The sequence below is a fragment of the Erpetoichthys calabaricus genome, chromosome 2 (assembly GCF_900747795.2).
Source record: "Erpetoichthys calabaricus chromosome 2, fErpCal1.3, whole genome shotgun sequence".
Taxonomy (NCBI): Eukaryota; Metazoa; Chordata; class Cladistia; order Polypteriformes; family Polypteridae; genus Erpetoichthys; species Erpetoichthys calabaricus.
The window spans coordinates 30,155,461-30,178,356 of NC_041395.2; the positions used below are offsets into that span (position 1 = coordinate 30,155,461).

Sequence of the window (22,896 nt, forward strand, 5' to 3'; positions counted from 1 at the left end):
CTGAAAAATAAAGTGTATATACAGGGTGTCTTTATATATAATACGCTACAGTGGCTGTTTGTTTGTCTGTCCAAGATTTTAAATCACCTGTAGCTCGCAAACCGTTTGACCTATTGACCTGAAATTTGGTACACATATACAGTGGGGCAAAAAAGTATTTAGTCAGCCACCAATTGTGCAAGTTCTCCCTCTTAAAAAGATGAGAGAGGCCTGTAATTTTCATCATAGGTATACCTCAACTATGAGAGACAAAATGAGAAAAAAAAATCCAGAAAATCACATTGTCTGATTTTTGAAGAATTTATTTGCAAATTATGGTGGAAAAAAAGTATTTGGTCAATAACAAAAGTTCATCTCAATACTTTGTTATATACCCTTTGTTGGCAATGACAGAGGTCAAACGTTTTCTGTAAGTCTTCAACAAGGTTTTCACACACTGTTGCTGGTATTTTGGCCCATTCCTCCATGCAGATCTCCTCTAGAGCAGTGATGTTTTGGGGCTGTCGCTGGGCAACACGGACTTTCAACTCCCTCCAAAGATTTTCTATGGGGTTGAGATCTGGAGACTGGCTAGGCCACTCCAGGACCTTGAAATGCTTCTTACGAAGCCACTCCTTCGTTATCCGGACGGTGTGTTTGGGATCATTGTCATGCTGAAAGACCCAGCCACGTTTCATCTTCAATGCCCTTGCTGATGGAAGGAGGTTTTCACTCAAAATCTGATGATACATGGCCCCATTCATTCTTTCCTTTACATGGATCAGTCGTCCTGGTCCCTTTGCAGAAAAACAGCCCCAAAGCATGATGTTTCCACCCCCATGCTTTACAGTAGGTATGGTGTTCTTTTGATGCAACTCAGCATTCTTTCTCCTCCAAACACGACGAGTAGAGTTTTTTTCATCTGACCATATGACATTCTCCCAATCCTCTTCTGGATCATCCAAATGCTCTCTAGCAAACTTCAGACGGGCCTGCACATGTACTGGCTTAAGCAGGGGGACACGTCTGGCACTGCAGGATTTGTTACTTTGGTCCCAGCTCTCTGCAGGTCATTCACTAGGTCCCCCCGTGTGGTTCTGGGATTTTTGCTCACCGCTCTTGTGATCATTTTGACCCCACGGGGTGAGATCTTGCATGGAGCCCCAGATCGAGGGAGATTATCAGTGGTCTTGTATGTCTTCCATTTTCTAATAATTGCTCCCACAGTTGATTTCTTCACACCAAGCTGCTTACCTATTGCAGATTCAGTCTTCCCAGCCTGGTGCAGGTCTACAATTTTGTTTCTGGTGTCCTTTGACAGCTCTTTGGTCTTGGCCATAGTGGAGTTTGGAGTGTGACTGTTTGAGGTTGTGCACAGGTGTCTTTTATATTGATAACGAGTTCAAACAGGCGCCACTAATACAGGTAGAGTGGAGGACAGAGGGGCCTCTTACAGAAGAAGTTACAGGTCTGTGAGAGCCAGAAATCTTGTTTGTAGGTGATCAAATACTTATTTTCCACCATAATCTGCAAATAAATTCTTTAAAAATCAGACAATGTGATTTTCTGGATTTTTTTTCTCATTTTGTCTCTCATAGTTGAGGTATACCTATGATGAAAATTACAGGCCTCTCTCATCTTTTTAAGTAAGAGAACTTGCACAATTGGTGGTTGACTAAATACTTTTTTGCCCCACTGTATTATGTGATGTCTACTACCTGCTTTCGGGGTGATGATTGACCTCCAAGGTTATTCCTCTTTTTATTTTAATTTTATTTTATTGTAGAATCAACTCTCAGCAGTGGCCAGCAGGGCGGCCATGCAGCGCATGCGTACGGGCACTGTTCTCATCCCTACCACCTTCACCGTCACTTCCCCTACCTCTTCATATCTTAAATGCCAGCTTAACTGAAAAATTAAAGAAAAATGTACTAAGTAATTGCAACACAAACACTGACTTAATCAGTTTAAACACGAAAAGATGCCTGACGAAAGAAGAGAAAAAGTGGGCCGCTAGGGTGGAGAAAAGAAGAGCTGCTCAGGAAGCAGCAAGATAAACGAATGATAAACTTACAAAGAAAGAGGATGAAAACTGGGAATTCTCAGGTCAAATGTATTCACTGCACGTTATCTGCAGTGTGCCGTTACTGGTATTATATATATATATATATATATATATACAGTGCATCCGGAAAGTATTCACAGCGCATCACTTTTTCCACATTTTGTTATGTTACAGCCTTATTCCAAAATGGATTAAATTCATTTTTTCCTCGGAATTCTACACACAACACCCCATAATGACAACGTGAAAAAAGGTTACTTGAGATTTTTGCAAATTTATTAAAAATAAAAAAATTGAGAAAGCACATGTACTTAAGTATTCACAGCCTTTGCCATGAGGCTCAAAACTGAGCTCAGGTGCATCCTGTTTCCCCTGATCATCCTTGAGATGTTTCTGCAGCTTAATTGGAGTCCACCTGTGGTAAATTCAGTTGATTGGACATGATTTGGAAAGGCACACACCTGTCTATATAAGGTCCCACAGTTGACAGTTCATGTCAGAGCACAAACCAAGCATGAAGTCAAAGGAATTGTCTCGAGGCACAAATCTGGGGAAGGTTACAGAAAAATTTCCGCTGCTTTGAAGGTCCCAATGAGCACAGTAGCCTCCATCATCCATAAGTGGAAGTTCGAAACCACCAGGACTTTTCCTAGAGCTGGCCAGCCATCTAAACTGAGCGATCGAGGGAGAAGGGACTTAGTCAGGGAGGGGACCAAGAACTCGATGGTCACTCTGTCAGAGCTCCAGAGGTCCTCTGTGGAGAGAATAGAACCTTCCAGAAGGACAACCATCTCTGCAGCAATCCACCAATCAGGCCTTTATGGTAGAGTGGCCAGACGGAAGCCACTCCTTATTAAAAAGCACATGGCAGCCGCCTGGAGTTTGCCAAAAGGCACCTGAAGGACTCTCAGACCATGAGAAAGAAAATTCTCTGGTCTGATGAGACAAAGATTGAACTCTTTGGTGTGAATGCCAGGCATCACGTTTGGAGGAAACCAGGCATCGCTCATCACCAGGCCAATACCATCCCTACAGTGAAGCATGGTGGTGGCAGCATCATGCTGTGGGGATGTTTTTCAGCGGCAGGGACTGGGAGACTAGTCAGGATAAAGGGAAAGATGACTGCAGCAATGTACAGAGACATCCTGGATGAAAACCTGTTCCAGAGCGCTCTTGACCTCAGACTGGGGCGACAGTTCATCTTTCAGCAGGACAACGACCCTAAGCACACAGCCAAGATATCAAAGGAGTGGCTTAATGGACAACTCTGTGAATGTCCTTGAGTGGCCCAGCCAGAGCCCAGACTTGAATCGGATTAAACATCTCTGGAGAGATCTTAAAATGGCTGTGCACTGACGCTTCCCATCCAACCTGATGGAGCTTGAGAGGTGCTGCAAAGAGGAATGGGCGAAACTGGCCAAGGATAGGTGTGCCAAGCTTGTGGCATCATATTCAAAAAGATGAGACTGTAATTGCTGCCAAAGGTGCATTGGCAAAGTATTGAGCAAAGGCTGTGAATACTTATGTACATGGGATTTCTCAGTTTTTTTATTTTTAATAAATTAGCAAAAACCTCAAGTAAACTTTTTTCACGCTGTCATTATGGGGTGTTGTGTGTAGAATTCTGAGGAAAAAAATGAATTTAATCCATTTTGGAATAAGGCTGTAACATAACAAAATGTGGAAAAAGTGATGCGCTGTGAATACTTTCCGGGTGCAATGTATATATATTTATATATATACTAGGGGGCTTTGCCCCCTGCTTGCTTCACTTGCCCACACCCTTCATCTCCCCCCCCCCTTCGCGTCTCTGCCTCTTGCATTGTGAAGAGGAAGGTTGAACACACGCTAAGGGGATGCGGTCACTTCTCCAAAACCCCCTCTTAAACGGTGATATAATGGGACACAGACACAACTTTTTTACCTCCTCTATGCTCTATCAGCTGGCTTGATGCTGCTGCTGCTGTTGATTGAGCAGTGAATGCGTGATCTGAATGTCGCACAATGCTTCGAACATTTAAAAGCCTGTACAGCAGCTGTCATCCTTGTCTCACGGGACGTTAAAGTGTTTCTGAGAAAATCACGTCTCAACCCAACAAATGACACACTGTGAAATAATAATAATAATAATAAAAGATTTCTTACTTTGACTGGTTTTGTAATTTTCTAGAACATTTTTACCCTTTTACTTTCCTGTGGCTCTGTGCCATAAATACGAATCACCTCAACCTGGCCAGCCGTAATTTGGTGCAAGACTGCCTTACAACATCCGACCGCATATACGTCCATGGTCCTATATTGCTATAAAAGAGTTATAAGAGAGTCACAATCAGAGAATGCCACATAATAGACACAACCGCACATGTACCTTATGTCTCTTGTATACAAAGCCATTGAGCTTCCAGTAATGTACTGTATTGTTATATTAATGTGAACTTTCCCTACTTACAAATAAAAAGATTACCATACAACAGTGTATGCTTCGAATCGTTGGCAACACCATCCAATCTTGCATATCACATGTCTCCAGAGTATTGTATTATCTCTGTATTTAGCCAAAACAGGCTCACTACTACAGTATCCCATATTGCTTTGCTAAGTACTGTATATAATATGATGTTTGCACAACGGTAATTTGACAAAACGTATCAAGGGCACATACCTGTATTTATGGTGTTATATATAAGGCAAGGACCACAGTATAAATCCACTTAACTTTTCATGTGATGTTTCCATATTCAACTCTTGTCTGCATGGGTTTCCCATTAACTTCAATTCCCTCACACTTGCCAAAAACATTAATTTTAAGATGACTAGTGAGTCTAAATGGTCTTAGATAAGTATCCGAGTGTGTTCTGTGATTCTCTGGTGTACCATCCAGAGTTGCATTCTGCTTTGCATCAATGTCTAGCCCACCAATATGTCTTGGTACTTTTCTGTTTTTTATGCGGGCAGTGTTGCATAGTGGTTTAGTAATAAACCAGAAGGGCTGTCAATTCAGTTTGTTTCTGACATGCTGTGTGTCCCTGAAAATGTTACTTAAACTGTGCATGCTTGGGCTACAACTTTTCAAGTAAAGAAAAGCTATCTAAACAGTTGTGTTATATGTACATTTGTACTTTTAAACTGCCTTGGAATGGTGTAAGGAATTTAAAGATTCTATATAAAAGAATTACAGTTTGGGTGGCTTGGCTATGTTTTTGAATGGCTAAAGATGAACTGAACTCACTATGAAAATTTGAGTATGCAGCCATGTAAATATAACTGAAATCCACATATCAAAATACATTATTTAACCTACAGTTGTCATGCTAAATTTAATATTCAATTTGATATGGTAGCCTTAAATATACACAAAATATTTACTGTTTTAATTATCCACTGGAACCTTCCTCCAGTGTCTGCAAGGGTTTTTCTGTTGTTACTCTGGCTTTCCTCCAACATTCTAAAAAGTTAGCCTGGGTCCAGGAAAACATTTCCAACATGTTATCCATCCATCCATTTTCCAACCCGCTGAATCCAAACACAGGACCACAGGGGTCTGCTGGAGCCAATCCCAGCCAACACAGGGCACAAGGCAGGAACCAATCCTGGGCAGGGTGCCAACCCACCGCAGGACACACACAAACAAATACACACACACCAGCACACACTAGGGCCAATTCAGAATTGCCAATCCACCTAACCTGCATGTCTTTGGACTGTGGGAGGAAACCGGAGCGCCCAGAGGAAACCCACGCAGACACGGGGAGAACATGCAAACTCCACGCAGGGAGGACCCGGGAAGCAAACCCAGGTCCCCAGATCTCCCAACTGCGAGGCAGCAGCGCTACCCACTGCGCCACCGTGCCGCCCCTCCAACATGTTATAGATTTGTTAATTGGACTTTCTCTAATTTTACTTTAGACAGACAAATTTTCCTTTTAATAACCAGTCAACCTTATTCTATAACCTTTTTTCTTTTCTGAAAAAGCAAGAAAAGACAATTAATTAAAACACAATGTAACTTACACATTTCAATTATTATAATAATGTAGTGGTGAGCATGGTAGCAGTGTTGGTAGTAAAGCTTCAAACCAAGGACCTGGTCATATTCTTCAGGAGGCAGCACACTATAATCCCATCTTTATTAGGGGGAATGCAATTGAGAGAGTAAGCAGCTTTAAATTTCACTTCAGGGCATATAGGACACTTACTGCCATTTTGCACAGTTGCTTTACACACTCCTATCAAATATCTTATAGCAAACTGGCACTCACAACAGTAGACTTAGAGACTGCCTTAAGTTTCTATCCACAGATCGTGAGGTTACTAAACAGTTATTCATATATAAGAAATATTGCAACGTTAAAATATATATATATATATATATATATAGTATATTTTAATATATATATATATATATATATATATATATATAAATGTTACAATATATATATATTTATATATATATATGGGGTGGGCAAAAGTAGGTTTATAGCTGTTTGTATGGAAAAAGACATGCAGGTTATGATTATTGCAACAGCTTTATTAACTTTATTAACTCAAAAGAATCTCACAATAGCACAGTGCATTTAGGTACAATTTCATCCACAATACTGAACACTGGGGTACCACAAGGGTATTTGCTGAGCCCTCATCTTTTCTCTCCCTTCACAAACGACGGCAAATCTACCCATGATACTAACATCCTAATTAAGTGTGAAGACGACTCCACCATGATAGGCCTGATCTCCAGTAATGACGAAGCAGCCTATAGAGATGAGGTCAAGAATCTGGAGAGTTGGAGTCAGAACAACAACCTTGCACGCAATACCGAGAAAACAAAGAAACGACTTCAAGAGACTGAGTTTCAGCGGTCACTATCCCATCAGCTTTAAAAGTGAGTGGGTGGAGACTGTCCAGAGTTTCAGATTTGTGGGAGTCCATATCAGCCAGGACCAGTCATGGAAAACATACACAACAGCAATGGCCAAGAAAGGTCTTCAGAGGCTTCACTTTCTGAGGAGCCAGAAGAAAGCACAACTCCCAGAACAGCTGCTGGTTAACTTCTACAGCTAAACCATACAGAGTCTGTCATCATGTACTGCATTACAGCGTGGTACATCACTGGAAGATATCTTCACTACCCACTGCAGCAGAAAAGCAAGGGACCTTTGTAGAGATCCAACTTGCCCTAGCCATAACATTTTTACTCCTCTGCCATCTGGCAGGTGCTTCAGAGCCCTGAATGCCTGCACTATCAGGCTGAAGAACAGATTTTACCCCAAAGCAATCAGCCTATTAAATGCACAGCGATCACTGCCCTTTCCTAATACAGAAACCAACACTGATTGAACTAAACATCATCATCAACCACACATAGTCACACACTTATACATTACCCATGTGGAACTCATGACCAGTGCATTGACTGTAATCTTCACTGTGACTTCATTTACTTGTGACTTCATTTATTATTTCTCTATTTATACTTTTATGTTTACCTTTACTTTTATTCTGTGTAAATCTGGAATTGTTAACAGTGGCTATGCTTCCCACAGTTTAGTGTTTACTTAGTCTATTGTCCACTCTTACATACTTTTATATAAGGCATCTATATGCTTGCTCCAAATGATATTTCATTGTACTGTATGGTGACAATAAATTTATCTTGCTTTTGCAAGTGCTCAAATTGTTGGGCTTCATTATTTACACATTCTTGTATTCTACTTGCTAATATCAATAACTGTAAAAATAAGAAGACAAATAATAATAAATTAATAACAAATAAATAATACAATTAATAAATACATAATAATACAAGAATAAACTGTAAATTTATTTTTACCACCCCTTTATATATTTATATATATATATTATATATATATATATATATATATATATATTATATATATATATATATATATATATAAGCAATCAGCCTATACTGTATATATAACTAGCAACTATATGTTATATACTGTTATGAGAAAAGGTTAGTACATCACCCCATGAAATGATATTTTCCATTGTAACATACTGTATGTGGGCATATCCAGATTTGCTCTTCATTTAAACAGTATCTGTGTAGGCTAGCTGTGAGCCTCAGTTATAGTGCTGCTGATAAATTAGATGTATCAGAAGTACTATGTTACTAAGCACTTTTCTGCATAGAATATTTGTATTTTTTTTTACCTGGGGCTAATATTACTACTTCACATAAACTGCTCCCTGTTGAACATGCTACATACTGTACAGCCCCTGGTGGTGCTGGTGTGAAAGCGATTGCAGCAGAATTTTGTACTAAAGACGTATTCAGTAATGTTACAAAAGTGATTTAAGGTTGATTGATTCAAAGCTAAAAACTGCTAAAAATCTCGACTCTCTATTAGCATTAATGCCTAAAATTACTACTGCCTATGTATACAGTGGATTTCAATAAATGTCACGTCGCTTTCCAACCCGTTTAATCCAGACCAAGGCAGTATGGAGGATGGCGCTTATCCCAGCTAGCATGGCAAGAACAAACACTGGACAGGGTACCAGACCATATCAGGGCAAACACACACAAAAAACACACACTAGAGCCAATTTAGTGTCACCAATTCACCTAAAGAGCAAGATATTGGACAGTGGGAAAGTCTTCATGGAAATCCACACAGACACAAGGAGAACATGCAAACTACTCACAAGGAACCCTGGTCTCCTGACTGTGGGGCAGCAGCACTATCACTACACCACTGTGCTATGCCTGAATAAATGTCCACCAACTCTTTTCAATCATGCTCAATTCATGAAAGGAGAACCCCCCCCCCCCCCCCTCAAATACTGTCTGTGAGTTGTCAAGGAACCTAAAGAGATAAAACTGAGTCTCAAGGCTACAAGATAAACACTGTAATCCAGCGAAACAATGAAACTGTTATCCCAAAATGTTTGAGGAAAAATTCTGCAGCTGCTCCTACCTTTGATGACATGCCATGTTTGCCGGTGCTCATATTCAGAGTTTGTGAATTCTGATGAAAAATAGCCTAGCGCAGCATACGGGTTGATGGGTACTGTAGTCCCCACTTTGGCATTTGCATAAGGTTGCAGATAAGATGAAGGGGAACGGGGCAAGTGGGTTGTCAAGGAACTTCAAAATGGTAAAACTGGGCCCCAAGGCCATAAAGGTCAAGAAACACTGCTCCAGGGTAAAAGCTGTAATCCAGCAAGACAACAGAATTGTTATTCCAAAATGGTTGAGAAAAAAAATGCAACAGTTCCTACCTTTGACATGGCACTTTTATCGATGCTCTTATTTAAAAATATTGATGAAATAGCCTAGAGCAGCTCACTGGCTGATGGGAATTGTAGTCCCCACTTCAGCATTTCCCCAAGGATACCGATAAGATGAAGGGGATGGGGGATAATATATATTAAATATCTTTCTTACTGGATCAGTGCATTAAGTTGACTACACTCACAGTTACAGAGCCTGGCACGCACTTGCTAATCAACTTTTCTTTGTTCATATTGCTTCGATTAGAAAGACAACCTTCATTTGCATAAACCCTATTAGCCCTATTTATCTGTGAGATCGCTGTCAGCGCTATAGTGAAATGGGATTCACGATTCACCATTATTAACAATAAACATCAACAAATAAAATAAACGTGTCTGCTAATTTTGTTTTTTTCTGCAACATAATCAAATTTCAATCAAATCTGACAAGGCACTTTTGAGATATTGGGGTATATAATTTTTCAATTGTGAGGGATTTTATACCCCTAAATACTGAAATATCAAAATGTTCTTTCTTAGTCGACACCTACCACCACACATGAACCATCCAGCCATCCATTTTCCAACTCGCTGAATCCGAACACAGGGTCACAGGGGTCTGCTGGAGCCAATCCCAGCCAACACAGGGCACAAGGCAGGAACAAATCCCGGGCAGGGTGCCAACCCACCGCAGTCTTACATGAACCTTCCTGCTAATTTTAGAGCTTTTCAGCTAAACAGGAAAGAGTGTTTTTGTTGATTTGTGAGTGAGTTGAGTGACTCAACTTTGCATTATATATATATATATATATATATATATATATATATATATATATATATATATATATATATATATATATATATAAAATGAAGGATCCATACCCAGCCAGGAGGCCACAATAGAAGAACCAGGCAAATGGGCTTACCACAAGCCCAGGGCTGAACTCAATTAAGACACTTGCTGGGTGGCATGAGAATTTGAGTCTGGAAAAGCAGCACTGTTGGGGTCTTTGGTGACCACCAGAGGCTGCTGCCTTGGGATTGCCCTGGCTTCCACATGACCAGGAAATGATCCGGACAACTTGGGCAGAAGATCAGAAGCATCTCTCAGGTTGACTTTAAAAGAAAGCCCGCTGCATCACTTTAACTGAGTCAGAATTGGGAGGCAGTGACCAACGCCTTTTTGGAGGAAGAACTGTGAATGCTGCATTTTTGCTGGTGTTATTGGAAAGAAAATGATTTGTCAAATGAAATCTTTTATTTGAACCTAGAATTGTGTTGGGTATTGCTTGTCTGTGGTTTGGGGCTCAGTGGCACCCCTAGTGGTTACTATCTATCTCTCTCTCTCTATATATATACAGTGGAACCTCGGTTCACAACCATAATTCGTTCCAAAACTCTGGTCGTAACCCAATTTGGTCGTGAACCGAAGTAATTTCCCCATAGGACTGTATGTAAATACAATTAATTCGTTCCAGACCGTATGAACTGTATGTATATATATTTTTTAAGTTTTTAAGCACAAATATAGTTAATAATACCATAGAATGCACAGCGTAATAGTAAACTAAATGTAAAAACATTGAATAACACTGAGAAAACCTTGAACAACAGAGAAAACTAACACTGAAATAGTTTGCACTATAGCGCTATGAACCGCTCGCTAAAAACACTTTTCTTTAATGAGTTTTAAGCACAGGGAAAAAAATGAACATTTGAAAAATCCGTAATTTAATAAACCACCAAGAAAAGTAACATTGCAACAATGCACGCTACGAACCGATCGCTGTAAACAGAAGTGAAAACAAAATCAAGCCCAGTGCATTCTTTAACTGCCTTCCTACCTTAAGCGTCCAGCCCTCACTCTCGCTTGCTCTCTCTCTCTCGTGTGTGCGTGTCTCTCTCACGCGCCTGCGTGTGTGTGTGTGTGTCTCTCTCTCGCGCGCCTGTGTGTGTGTCTCTCTCTCACATGCCTGTTTGGGTGTGGGTGTGTGTGTGTGTGTGTGTCTCTCGCACACCCCTGTGTGTGTGTGTGTGTGTGTGTGTGTGTGTGTGTCCCGCGCTCTCTCTCTTGCTCGCTCGCTCGCTGCACAGGAAATGCACAGGGAGAGACTTAACACGTACAAACCGAAAGGGAAACTGGCTTGTTCGTATACCGAGTGTGTGGTCGTGAACAGATGCAAAAGTCTGGCGAACTTTTTGGTCGTAAACCGATTTGTACATGGTCCGAGACGTTCGTGAACCAAGGTTCCACTGTATATATATATATATATAAAGGTGATAAAGTATAACAAACATCAGGCCACATTTACATTTTGTATTCCATTGCATAATTTAAATAAACATAAATGCAAATTTCATATGTGAAAAAAGTAAATAAACTGCTACACTTATTACCTCATACATCTTAAATTAGAATCAGGTGGAAATAATTAGAGCATCATTAGGGAGGATCTTCTTTGAAGCTGACTTATTTAAACCTCAGACTTTTACTTTGGTTTGCTCTTTTTGTTGAAGTGTGCATTATCAACATGTCTAGATCCAAAAAGCTCTCAGAGGCCTTCATGTAAAAGGTTACAGATGACTATAAGTCTGGGAAGGGATTTAAAAAGATCTCCAAACAACTGGAAATCAACCATTCCGCTGTCTGAAAGATCATCTACAAGTGGAGAGGATTTCAAACAACTTCCAACTTGTCCAGGCCAGCCCACACCAAAATGTTAAGCCTGAGAGCTGAACTCAAAGAGGCTGAAAGAAGTCTCCTAGAATGTTATCACATGACCTACAGGTAGCCCTTGCCATTGTTGATGCCAAGTACATTTTGTCTACCATTAAAGAGGCTGCACAAATTACACTTACAAGGGAGGCGTGCCAGGAGGAAACCAGAAACAGTATCTGGGCAAGACTAAGGTTTGCCCTGAACACCTAAGCAAGACATGTTTGGTGCAAACAAAGGACAGTATATGATCAGAAGAACCTGATAACAACTGTTACCCATGAGAAGGAAATGTTATGGTCTGGGTGTGCTTTGCTACATCACGGCCTGGGCAGCTCACTATTACAGATTGCACTAGGAATTCATCATTAAACCAGACAATACTAAAGCACAAGTCAGAACATTTTTCAGAAAATTGAAACTCATCTGAAATTAGACATTGCAACATGACAATAACACTAAACATAAAAGTAAATCCACCAAAGAATGGCTGAAAAGAAAGTAAAGGAAGGGTTCTGGAATGGTCAAGTTAAAGCCCTGAACTGAATCCCTTTGAGATGCTGTGGGGGATTTGAAACAGGTTGTGCACACAAAACAGCCCTCAAACATCACACAGCTGAAAGAATTCTCCACAGAAGACTGGGAAAATCCTCCCAGTCAATGTCAAAGACAGTTAGACAGTTATAGGAAATGCCTACTGTATAACATGAGGGAGCAAAACCAGCTATTAGAGCCAAGGGGGATCTTACTTTTTCCACAGACAAGAATTTTATATCTTTTCATTTTTCCTTAATTTTTTTTTTTAAATCATATGACATTTATTTATAGACACTGTTAAAATGAAGATTAAAAAAATAAAATCATGAGGTGTACTTACTTTTTCACATGACTCTATACAACAGTACGTAATCTGTATAAATAAAATTGTAACATACTCTGTCTTTTGAATTTTTTTTGGCTTTGTTTAATGTTCTTTATCCATTTTTCACTCCAACGACCTCATTTCAACAATCAGATCGCATCTTGTCTGTTTGTTCACCAGTCACACAAAAATGACTGAAACAATTTTCATGACATTTGCAAGTAGCTTGGCATTAAATTTAAAGTATGGGGTACAAGGTGTTTCAATTATTTAACTGGGACGGAGAATTGTAATGGGGTGGGGGGGGGGCAAAACTGCACATTATTCTAAAGAGGCGGAATCAAACTTAATGAAATTTTGCATATATAATAAAACCAAACCATAGTAAAATCCTGGCAACATGGCATTTCAAAAATTTTATCTGGACAGATGTCTGTAAAGAGAAGGGAGTAAATGCCTCACTCCGAAATGTTCATTAAATTTTGCATACACATCACAGTTGACCTATCTTAACATGCTGAGCTGATGGAAGTTTCAAAATAGAAGGAAAAAACACAAAATGTGGTAGTTTTACACGGCTTATATGCCATATCAATGAGTATATTACTCAACGAGCCACCCAGTTTATTAATGTGAGATTAAACATCTATTTGTGAAACCACCATAAACCAAGAAAAACTTGCAGTGTTCATGGTTCCAACTCAGCAAGGAGTTACCGCAATTATAGAATCCAATCACACATAAAAAGAACATATTCTCAATTCATGAGAGCAGAGAAATTAGTAAAGAGGTAATGAAGATGACAAATTGTACCCTTGCATTTCAGCCAGAAAAGACAAAGGGTCATCATTTTAAAAACACATATTTGCTTTTTTACCTCAATCTGTTATACAAGTATACCCAGCACTTTGTCTAGCTGTATATACTGTATATATACATATATATATATATATATATATATATATATATATATATATATATATATATATATATTTACATATGGTGCATGCTATGTATACTTTTTAATTTTAACTATTTAATATTATTTTAAATTATATTTTTGCACTGCATTATTGTCAACTGTTGTGAGAAGACTTACAAGGAAGGATGTCACTGTACTACAGTATGTACACTATGTACCAAGTATGTTTAACACTCTTATGTTTAGCTTAGTCACTGCTTAAATTTAACTTGCTGTACATGTTTAACTTAAGTTCATATTGGTTTTTTTAAGGTATTTTTAATTTCTTGCACTTTCTAAAGATATGCAGGTCAAGTTCACTAGTAATTATAATCCATATTTGTATGAGTAAATGTGTCCGTGACATGCTCGCTCTGGCCTTATGCCCAATGCAGCCACAACAACAGAGTGCAGAGAGAAGGTTTAGAAGTTAATATATAAATGCGGACCATTATACTTTAAATTCCTCACTGGGTTCCCTTCTGCCTCAATTTTTGAAAATATTCTGATAACTCCACAACTAAAGTACGTATTTTCTTTTATCAAAATTAAAAATTAAAACACAGTATAACTTACGTATTTCAAACATGACAATACACCATATTACCAAATCATTTCTACATTTTTCTTCTGCCAGAAATGACGAAACACACATCACCAAAGCTACTATGTGAGTAACACCACAGGCTCCATTGTATGGCTAAAATCTATCTATGGACAGTTTATTGTTTTATAGCTGCTTGACACTTTTAGCTAAAGAAAATTACAAAATCAGAATAAGGTATAGGTATAATTGTTTCAGTGTACTTTTTAAAATATTTTTTTCTATATTAAGAGCACAGAGAAGTTAAGTAACTTTTTCAGGGTGACATAACGAGTCAGAGGCAAGAATGTAACCAGCAACCTAGTGGTTTATATTTAGGTGCACTGTCACTACGCTAAACTGACAGTTAGTTGCCATTTACTTGCGAAGGCCCTCACAGAGAAGTCCCAGATACACTGCTGTTTATTCCAGACTTCACAGAGTGACATTAAAACTATACTGTCAACTGAACATTGAGTTCACTGAACAGATGGAAAAAATTGTGCATTATTTGAATTGTAAACGAGCATAAAATAGGGCGCAAAATCTCTCAGATATATTGAACTAGTTATTGCCGTTACCAGTGGTTATTTAGTTATTCATGGGTCTGGCCTAATTTCTAACAAAACATTACATTCTGAAACCCCACTTAATCAGAGTTGGATGTCCAGGCTGGATGCCAGTCCATTGCTTGGCACACTTACGCACAAATCCTTATCATTTCTATTATATGGTCAATAATCATTTACAACCTCTCGCACATCCATCGTATGGGAAGCACCCATTTGCAATACTGCGAATGTAATTATTTACTGAATACAATTGTTAGAAAAGGTTAACGGGGTGCTAACAAGCGGTTTCACACTTTACCCAGCTAGATGGCAAATCTGCACAGCACATCACCAGTTTGAGAAAACAGAACAAGCAAGTAATGCTGGAGGTCATTTAGCTTCTGAAATAACAGTAGTTCATCCAGCAGCGGCAGCTGTCTACTTGACTGCAGTGTCCCCGAGTTAACCGGCGAATGTAGTATTTCGCGTTGCTTGAGTAATTAAATTGAGCGATAACGTCAGACTTTAAACAAGTCCATGTTTTAGAAATAGCTCGGTTATAATTATTAATATGCGTACTATTGGTGGCGTTATGGAGTGGGGGTGGGGATAAACTGCTATATATGGATCTGTGTAAATCAATATGACTACTCTGATCTTTAACACCTTAACTATTAACGCGGTAATTTATTTATACTGTAATCGAGATCAGTTTATATTTCATATATTCAGAAATAAACGAATATTTACGATTAATTTCCGTGTAAACGCACGACCAAAATCTATAACCCCCCAGTGTGTTTCACAGCGCCTGAGGTGCTTCATCACGCCCGCTTATGAAATTAAATAATCGAATCCAATGCGGCATTGCTTTGTGCACCCGGCTCATCCCCGCTGTCGCCGCCGCCGCCTCGCTTCACAACAAGCAGCGTGCATTTAGAACAAAAGACAGGCACAACAAAATACGGTATGGGCCACCATGACTCTCGCTTCTTGGACCGTTCCTCGGAGAGCGCACCTCCCACCCCCTAAATTAGAAAAAAGGAGGCACACAAACAGCTAAACTGAAAAGATTTGACGGCATGTTAGGTAGCGATCGCTCCGAGCAGCCAGATGTACAGTCTGGGGTCCCGCGCTGGCCCCACACTATAACAGGAAAAAAAAAACTCCAGCGAAATGTTCCAAACTTCCAGCAAGGAATCCATGTTTCATTAAGTACTAACTTTTTAGCAATTTCACCTATAAGTAAAGTATAAAGTAGTGAATTATTATTTAAAAAATTATTACTTTATAATCCGCCTGTTTTTCTAGATTTATTTTGTGTTTTTATAAGGTAAAACACCAAACAAATGCTTGCTTATAAACGCGTCCCTTATCTGCGATAGTTCAGGAAAACACGTTCACAATAACTGATCCCCTTTCCAGTCATAACCCAAGAGCAGTCCAGTCCATTCTCATCACCCTGCCTTGTCTCACTCTCCGCGAGGTTTACGGTGAAAAGGAGAAAGAAAGGCAAAAAGAGTGTGCCTATACGATATTCGATTTCAAACCGCTGAAGAGAATCGTGGGAAAAAAGACAGGGGGAAAACAGACGAAAAAGAAGAGTGAGGGATAAGAAAAGCTAAGTTGTTGCGAGCACAGCATGTAGTCCGCTGGACTCTTAGTGAAAAACAGTTATATAGTTCAAAAACATCATTGCTTTTTTATTTTAAAAATTGCAATCAAAAGTAACATCGGGTACTCACAGTATAACAGCCAGCGAAGAGATTAGTGATGGCACACGTCATGATTACGTTTCAGCTGAATTAAATGCATTACGAGGGGGGAAAAAAATGGAAAGCTCTTTAGTGTTGTATTGCTCCTCTCTCTCTCTCTCTCTCTCTCTCTCTCGCTCGCTCGCTCTTTCGCATTTTTCAAAGATCCATTTATTGTGTGTATGCTTGATGAGAGAGAGTTGGGGGCGGGGGTAGCACCGCGAATGCTCACTGCAAATGCAATTATGATCCAGCATGCACCATTTTTAAAACACTTGTAATGCAAACGGATCTCTGTACAATACCCCCTCCCCGCTTCCCTTCCTTTCTCTCCCTCCCTTTTTAAACACTTACACATACACACAGACGCACATTAATAAACAGTAATTCCAGTTCACTCTGGTATGCTATACTGATCTGCACAATCCATGCATTGTTTATGGCTCTTATTGCAAAGAACGAAGGGGAGGTGCGGTGCGGAGGGGGGTGTGGGGGGGTTCGAATGTCTTACAGGATTATCACGTTGTCTAACCCGAAATGACGTTGCTTTTCTACTAGTACAAACTACTTAATTAATGTTAACCTGCTTGGCCATTTATTTGTAACTTACTATTTCTGCTGTTTTGTTTCCATATAAACTATCATCATAGCTAGAGAAAAATAATACATTTTTATACTGTAATGTACGTGCGTTTTAAGCTCTGGAACAGGAAATTATGTCACATAAACTTTGGTGACAATTGGAACAACATATGTAGTATCCATCCGTTAATCAACCTGTTTCCCTGTTTCAAGTTTTCAGGGATTTAAGCTCAAGGTGAGAACCAAAGCTGGACCTGGTGATGCTACTTTCACACACATCTCCACACTCACTTATAGAGTAACTCATACAGTTACTACTTAAGCTATAATGCATGTGTCTGGGGCGAAAAACAATGTTTAGAAAAAAGACAGAGATACTATACCTCTGAACAAACAAGATCCATTTCTTCCTAGTGGACCATGCGTTATTTTAAATCCATTCCCTTGTAAATACAGAACATTGACCATGGGTCAATGGTTTTGGGGTCCACCAAAGTGAGCAGTGCCTTGGCAACCCCAACTTTTGATGCACTCCAGAAGTAATTCCAGGAAAGACCAAAGACTGATTCCAGGGTGCAATTTAAAGGCCATACAATACCAGAGGATAAGAGAGAAAGTAAAGACAGAAGGTAAAATATGCACATGGAGGAGGAGAGGTCAGGTTTCAAGTGTGTAAGAGACAGAGAGGGACAGAGAATGAAAAATGCTTATTGTGCAAGTTGGCAAGTCACAAACTTTAAGTCCCTTATATCCTTATGTAAGTTTTTTTCTGTTGTTTTCTTACTTTCTATATTATTTAAATCCTTTACTCTAGTAGCACAATTCCAGGGGTAGATAGATAGATAGATAGATAGATAGATAGATAGATAGATAGATAGATAGATAGATAGATAGATAGATAGATAGATAGATAGATAGATAGATAGATAGATAGATAGATACTTTATTAATCCCAAGAGGAAAGTCACATACTCCAGCAGCATATTGATAAAAAAAAAACAATATTAAATTAAAGAGTGATAAAAATGCAGGTATAACAGACAACAACTTTGTATAATGTTAATGTTTACCCCCCCCCCCCCCCCCAAGTGGAACTGAAGAGTGAGAGGGAGGAACGATCTCCTCAGTCTGTCAGTGGAGCAGGACGGTGACAGCAGTCTGTCGCTGAAGCTGCTCCTCTGTCTGGAGATGATACTGTTTAGTGGATGCAGTGGATTCTCCATGATTGACAGGAGCCTGCTCAGCACCTGTCGCTCTGCCACGGATGTCAAACTGTCCAGCTCCGTGCCTACAATAAAGCCTGCCTTCCTCACCAGTTTGTCCAAGCGTGAGGCGTCTCTCTTCTTTATGCTGCCTCCCCAGCACACCACCGCGTAGAAGAGGGCACTCGCCACAAACCGTCTGATAGAACATCTGCAGCATCTTATTGCAGATGTTGAAAGACGCCAGCCTTCTCAGGAAGTAAGTTAAGCACCTTGTGGAGCTCTAATTATTAATGCACACTCTGAATCAGACCACATTTTAAGATTAAACACATTACAGTATATGTTTAAAAATATACAGTATGTTGATATGCAGTGTGTCTGCAATATATAATATACACTAAAAGGTTAAACTGAGAAGCTAAGTTATTTAAGAAGGCTATAGGGTCCAGACTCCCCTTAACTTTAAATTGGATTGAGCAGTTTGAGAATGTTATGTTATGTTATGTTTGTTATGTTATGTTATGTTATGTTATGTTATGTTATGTTATGTTATGTTATACAGTGGAACAGGGACGGTCACTGTGTGGAGTTTGCATGGTCTGCTATTGTCTCTTTACATTATACATTGCTATCCTTTGACACATCAAAGATGTACAGATTTGGTCTAGTATGAGTGAATGTGAGGGCCCTATGATGGATTGGCACTTCATCCAAGTTAAATTCTTGCTTTTTGCCTTGCAGGATCTAGATGGTTTTCAATCTAGATTGAAAAGATAAATTAACTGATGTTTGTGTGAAAGCAGAAAGCCATCCATACATGCATTCATTCATACATTTTCTGAACTCCCTTGTTTTGATGCATCATCACAGCCACATGGAAGGCTGAACTACCTTCCGATGAGATTTTAGTCCATTAAATGGAAGAAGTGTTAACCTTTATAAAAATCATCTACTATTCTTCAAACATAGTTTCATTCCCCTAGGTTTCCAGCATATGTTTTGTAATAGCTTCACGTGTTTTCTTTTCCTGGAATACTTTGTGTAGTTTCTGTTTTCCTCCTCCTCTGTTGCCATTTGGACTAGATTTCTGTTAGCCAGCTCTTTGTTTAGCATGATTCTATGACATAATGAATCTTTAATTTTGTTATTATTTTAATTTTAATTATGTAAATATTCCATGGTCAATTCTGATACTGTTTAATGTGTTTAAAACTGTGTAAATGCTATAAGCCTGCCTCCAGTGTAAAACGCTGTATGAAATCTTTCTGGAAGTTGTCACAACTGTAAGGCTGGGTGTTATACATTATTGACACTGTTTTCACAAATACATCTATTTTGTGCATCTGCTTTTTCCAATATGGTGTTGTAGAGGTTTAGTCTTTCCCAACAATAAAGGATACAAGGCCTTAGAGCACAGTAGTCCATCGCAAGGATCATTTATGCACAATCACAGTCACTTGTATTAGGAAGATGGAGGTGAAGGGGGAAAGCAGATTTAAAGCCATTCCCAAAGCAGATGGAAAGACACACAACATCAAAACTCCCAACCAGGTTTTATTCCAAAGGCATGTCCAATTCTCCTCTATATATATTGTATTGTACCCTGCTAACAAAGCAGCATTGGTTGCTTTTGTTAGGCATATACTACGTAAATGTAAAGTTTTAGGCAGAATAGCCCCCTAGTGGATGTTGTGTAGAACTCACTCATTGTGTTGTCTTGATTGAACCATTTAACTCACCTGGGCTCCAACTGTTGGAACATGGGAAAAAATTGTGCTAAAACATGTGAGTTGCTTTATAGAGGTTCTATGTAAAATACAGTTTAAATGTTGTACTTAACAGTGTATCATTCAGCTGTATAACAACACCCACTGAATCACAGACGTACCAACCGAAACCTTTTTTTAAATCTTGATGTCTTAAGAACTGGAGGCTATAATTGAAAATTTAGTTTAACATAGCATGAAAAAGCATTCTCTGACCCACTTAAATCCAATCCAGGGTTGCCAGGTGCCAGAGTTGATCTTGGCAGTATTAAATTCAAGGTAGAAAGCAACCCTTGGTGGGGTGCCAGCCTATAATTGGGCTCACACTCACATGCTCACACTCCCAATTTGGAATGAACTTAATATACAATTCGTTGGGAGTATGGGTGTATAAACCAGTGAACCCAAGGAAGATGCACACAAACACTTGATAAACAAGGAAAACGTACAGTGTGTTTTTAACCTTGATGTCCCAAGTCCTGGAAGCTGCTTAATTTTCTATATAAAATTAGAGTTTTAAAATTATTTTATATATGGTTCTTTAATTCATCCATTCATTTTGCAAACCTGATCATCCCTATTAAGAGTCATTGGGGACCACAACCTATCTCGGTATGAATGGGAGCCATCACAAGGCAAGTCCACAAATTAATCAAATGCACTGTCAATTAAATGTAGGAAAAAATAACACTCACAATAATGGACATGCAAACTCTACACAAAGAGTTTTCAGACCAGAATTTTGATCTGGAACTTCAAAGATGACAGACATTCCCTTTATTCATTCAGTTCAACTAAATGCAGGTTCAATGCATTCTTATTTAGTGCGTCTTGTTTAAGGAAAGTTAAAATATTTTCAGAGACTTCTAGATACAAAACAGTGACAGCAAAGTACAAAACCATCAAGCTTTTCATTGCATATAAATAAGTCTCTTTCTAAATCATTGGTTGCCAGGCTAGCATCAGCTTTGAACAGGGCTGCAGTCCAGCATAGGGCACATTCTCATCTACCCTTGACTGATAAATATATTACTCCATTCATTGTCATATGGGAGGAAGCTGGGTTGCCAGAGAGAGAGAATAAGGGGTGAATTGGCTAACTGTGCAGTGACAGTGAACAGGCCCTGGCCTAAAACTGAGCCTAAGCCCCAGACCTGAGAGGTAACTCTGATTAATTCATTCGTTCATGTATGACATAATCACTTTCAGTTGCTGGGTTAAAGTGGGCATCATTGCCAGCTCTGGTGACGCTATGCACTAAGCCAGAACTTACCCAGAATGTGATACTAGTATGTTATATCCTTTGGTTCAATATAAAATTACCTGTCAGTTTGGGATTTGAGTCAAGCCTGAAGTGCCAAGTGAAAATCTATATCTTTCCCTATACTGTATATGGATGGCATTCTATTGCAGTGGTTAATGCTGTCTCAAAACTGAGAGAGACAGGATTCCCGGACTGGTCATTGAAATCATAAAAGGTTTTCTATGTGGAATTTACATGCTTTCCCTTGTCTGTATGGATTTGTCTCTGGGTTTTTCTCTAACATTGTTAAGACAGGCAGGTTAGGTTGAATTGGTACTATGGGTGAACGGGTTCTGTGATGGACTAGAGCCCAATCCATTTTTTTCAATGCAAGACTAGGATCAAGTCTAATTCCCTTTGAACTTGATTTAAACTAAATTGGCCTGATATTGTTATGTTAATTTATCCCATTTGTTCTCTGACATCCCAAAGACATGCAGACTAGATTAACTGGACACTAAATTTGTCTAATGTGGTTCTGTGACAGACTTGTGCCCTGTCCAGTTGTAGTTTCTGTTGTATACCTTATATTTCAAGGATGAGCTGTGGCTCCACTTTACCTTAAAGTTAGATAAAGCAAAATCAGTAAATGTAGTGACAGAGTGGTTAATGCTGCTGCCTCACAGATTCTGCTTTCTTGGTTTGCAAAATATACTTAATTGCTGCCTGTGTTGAGTCTGTGTGTCCTTCCTGTGTCCCATACCCAACGTGAAGTGCTCGTCAAGTTAGTTGAAAATTCTGCTTTAACTCTGTGGATGCATACATAAATGGACTCCATGATGTCTGCCACCCTGTTTTTAGCTGTTACCTGCTTTTCTCCCAATGCTGCTAAAATAGGACCCAGCCACTCACAACCTGAAACTGGATTAACTGTACAACCTTTGAGTTCCCTATAGTATAGTATTACAAATGCTATCCTTTCAACAGTTTCTTTAGTTAAATGTGCCTTTTAATTTTTTCCTCTTTACTAAAAATTAAAAATAAGTTATTGAATTATATTTTTAATTTGTATTTATTTTTATGCTTCTATACAAACAATTAGTGTTTCTTGAAAATCAGAGAAAATGTCTTTCTTTCTTTCCTCACTATTTCTAGAAGAAAATTACTACATCTTATGGTTGTGTTTTGTCCATTAACATAAAATTTATGTCATTTTCTAATATGCTCAATTCCGACCAGAGTCATAGGTGGTGCTAGAGCCTATCCCAGCTTGCATAGGGCTCAAATCAAGAACAAACCCTGGGCAGGTGACCAGTTAATTGTTGCACAAACCCTGGACACAAACACCAAACAACCAATTTAGCGTCACAATTTTACCTAATCTGCA

At 39.1% G+C, this 22,896-nt stretch overlaps 1 protein-coding gene across 2 annotated transcripts in view; it reads right to left on the reverse strand.

The window, feature by feature from the left end:
* Positions 1-16,975, reverse strand: part of LOC114645720 (zinc finger protein 536-like) — a 158,115-nt gene extending 141,140 nt beyond the window's left edge. Inside the window, exon 1 of one of the 2 annotated variants that reach the window (XM_028793538.2) lies at positions 16,705-16,975. The gene's annotated coding sequence lies outside the window, so the exon portion shown is untranslated. The remainder of the gene's footprint in view (positions 1-16,704) is intronic. The other variant, XM_028793537.2, reaches the window with a different exon arrangement.
* Positions 16,976-22,896: the final 5,921 nt, after the last annotated feature.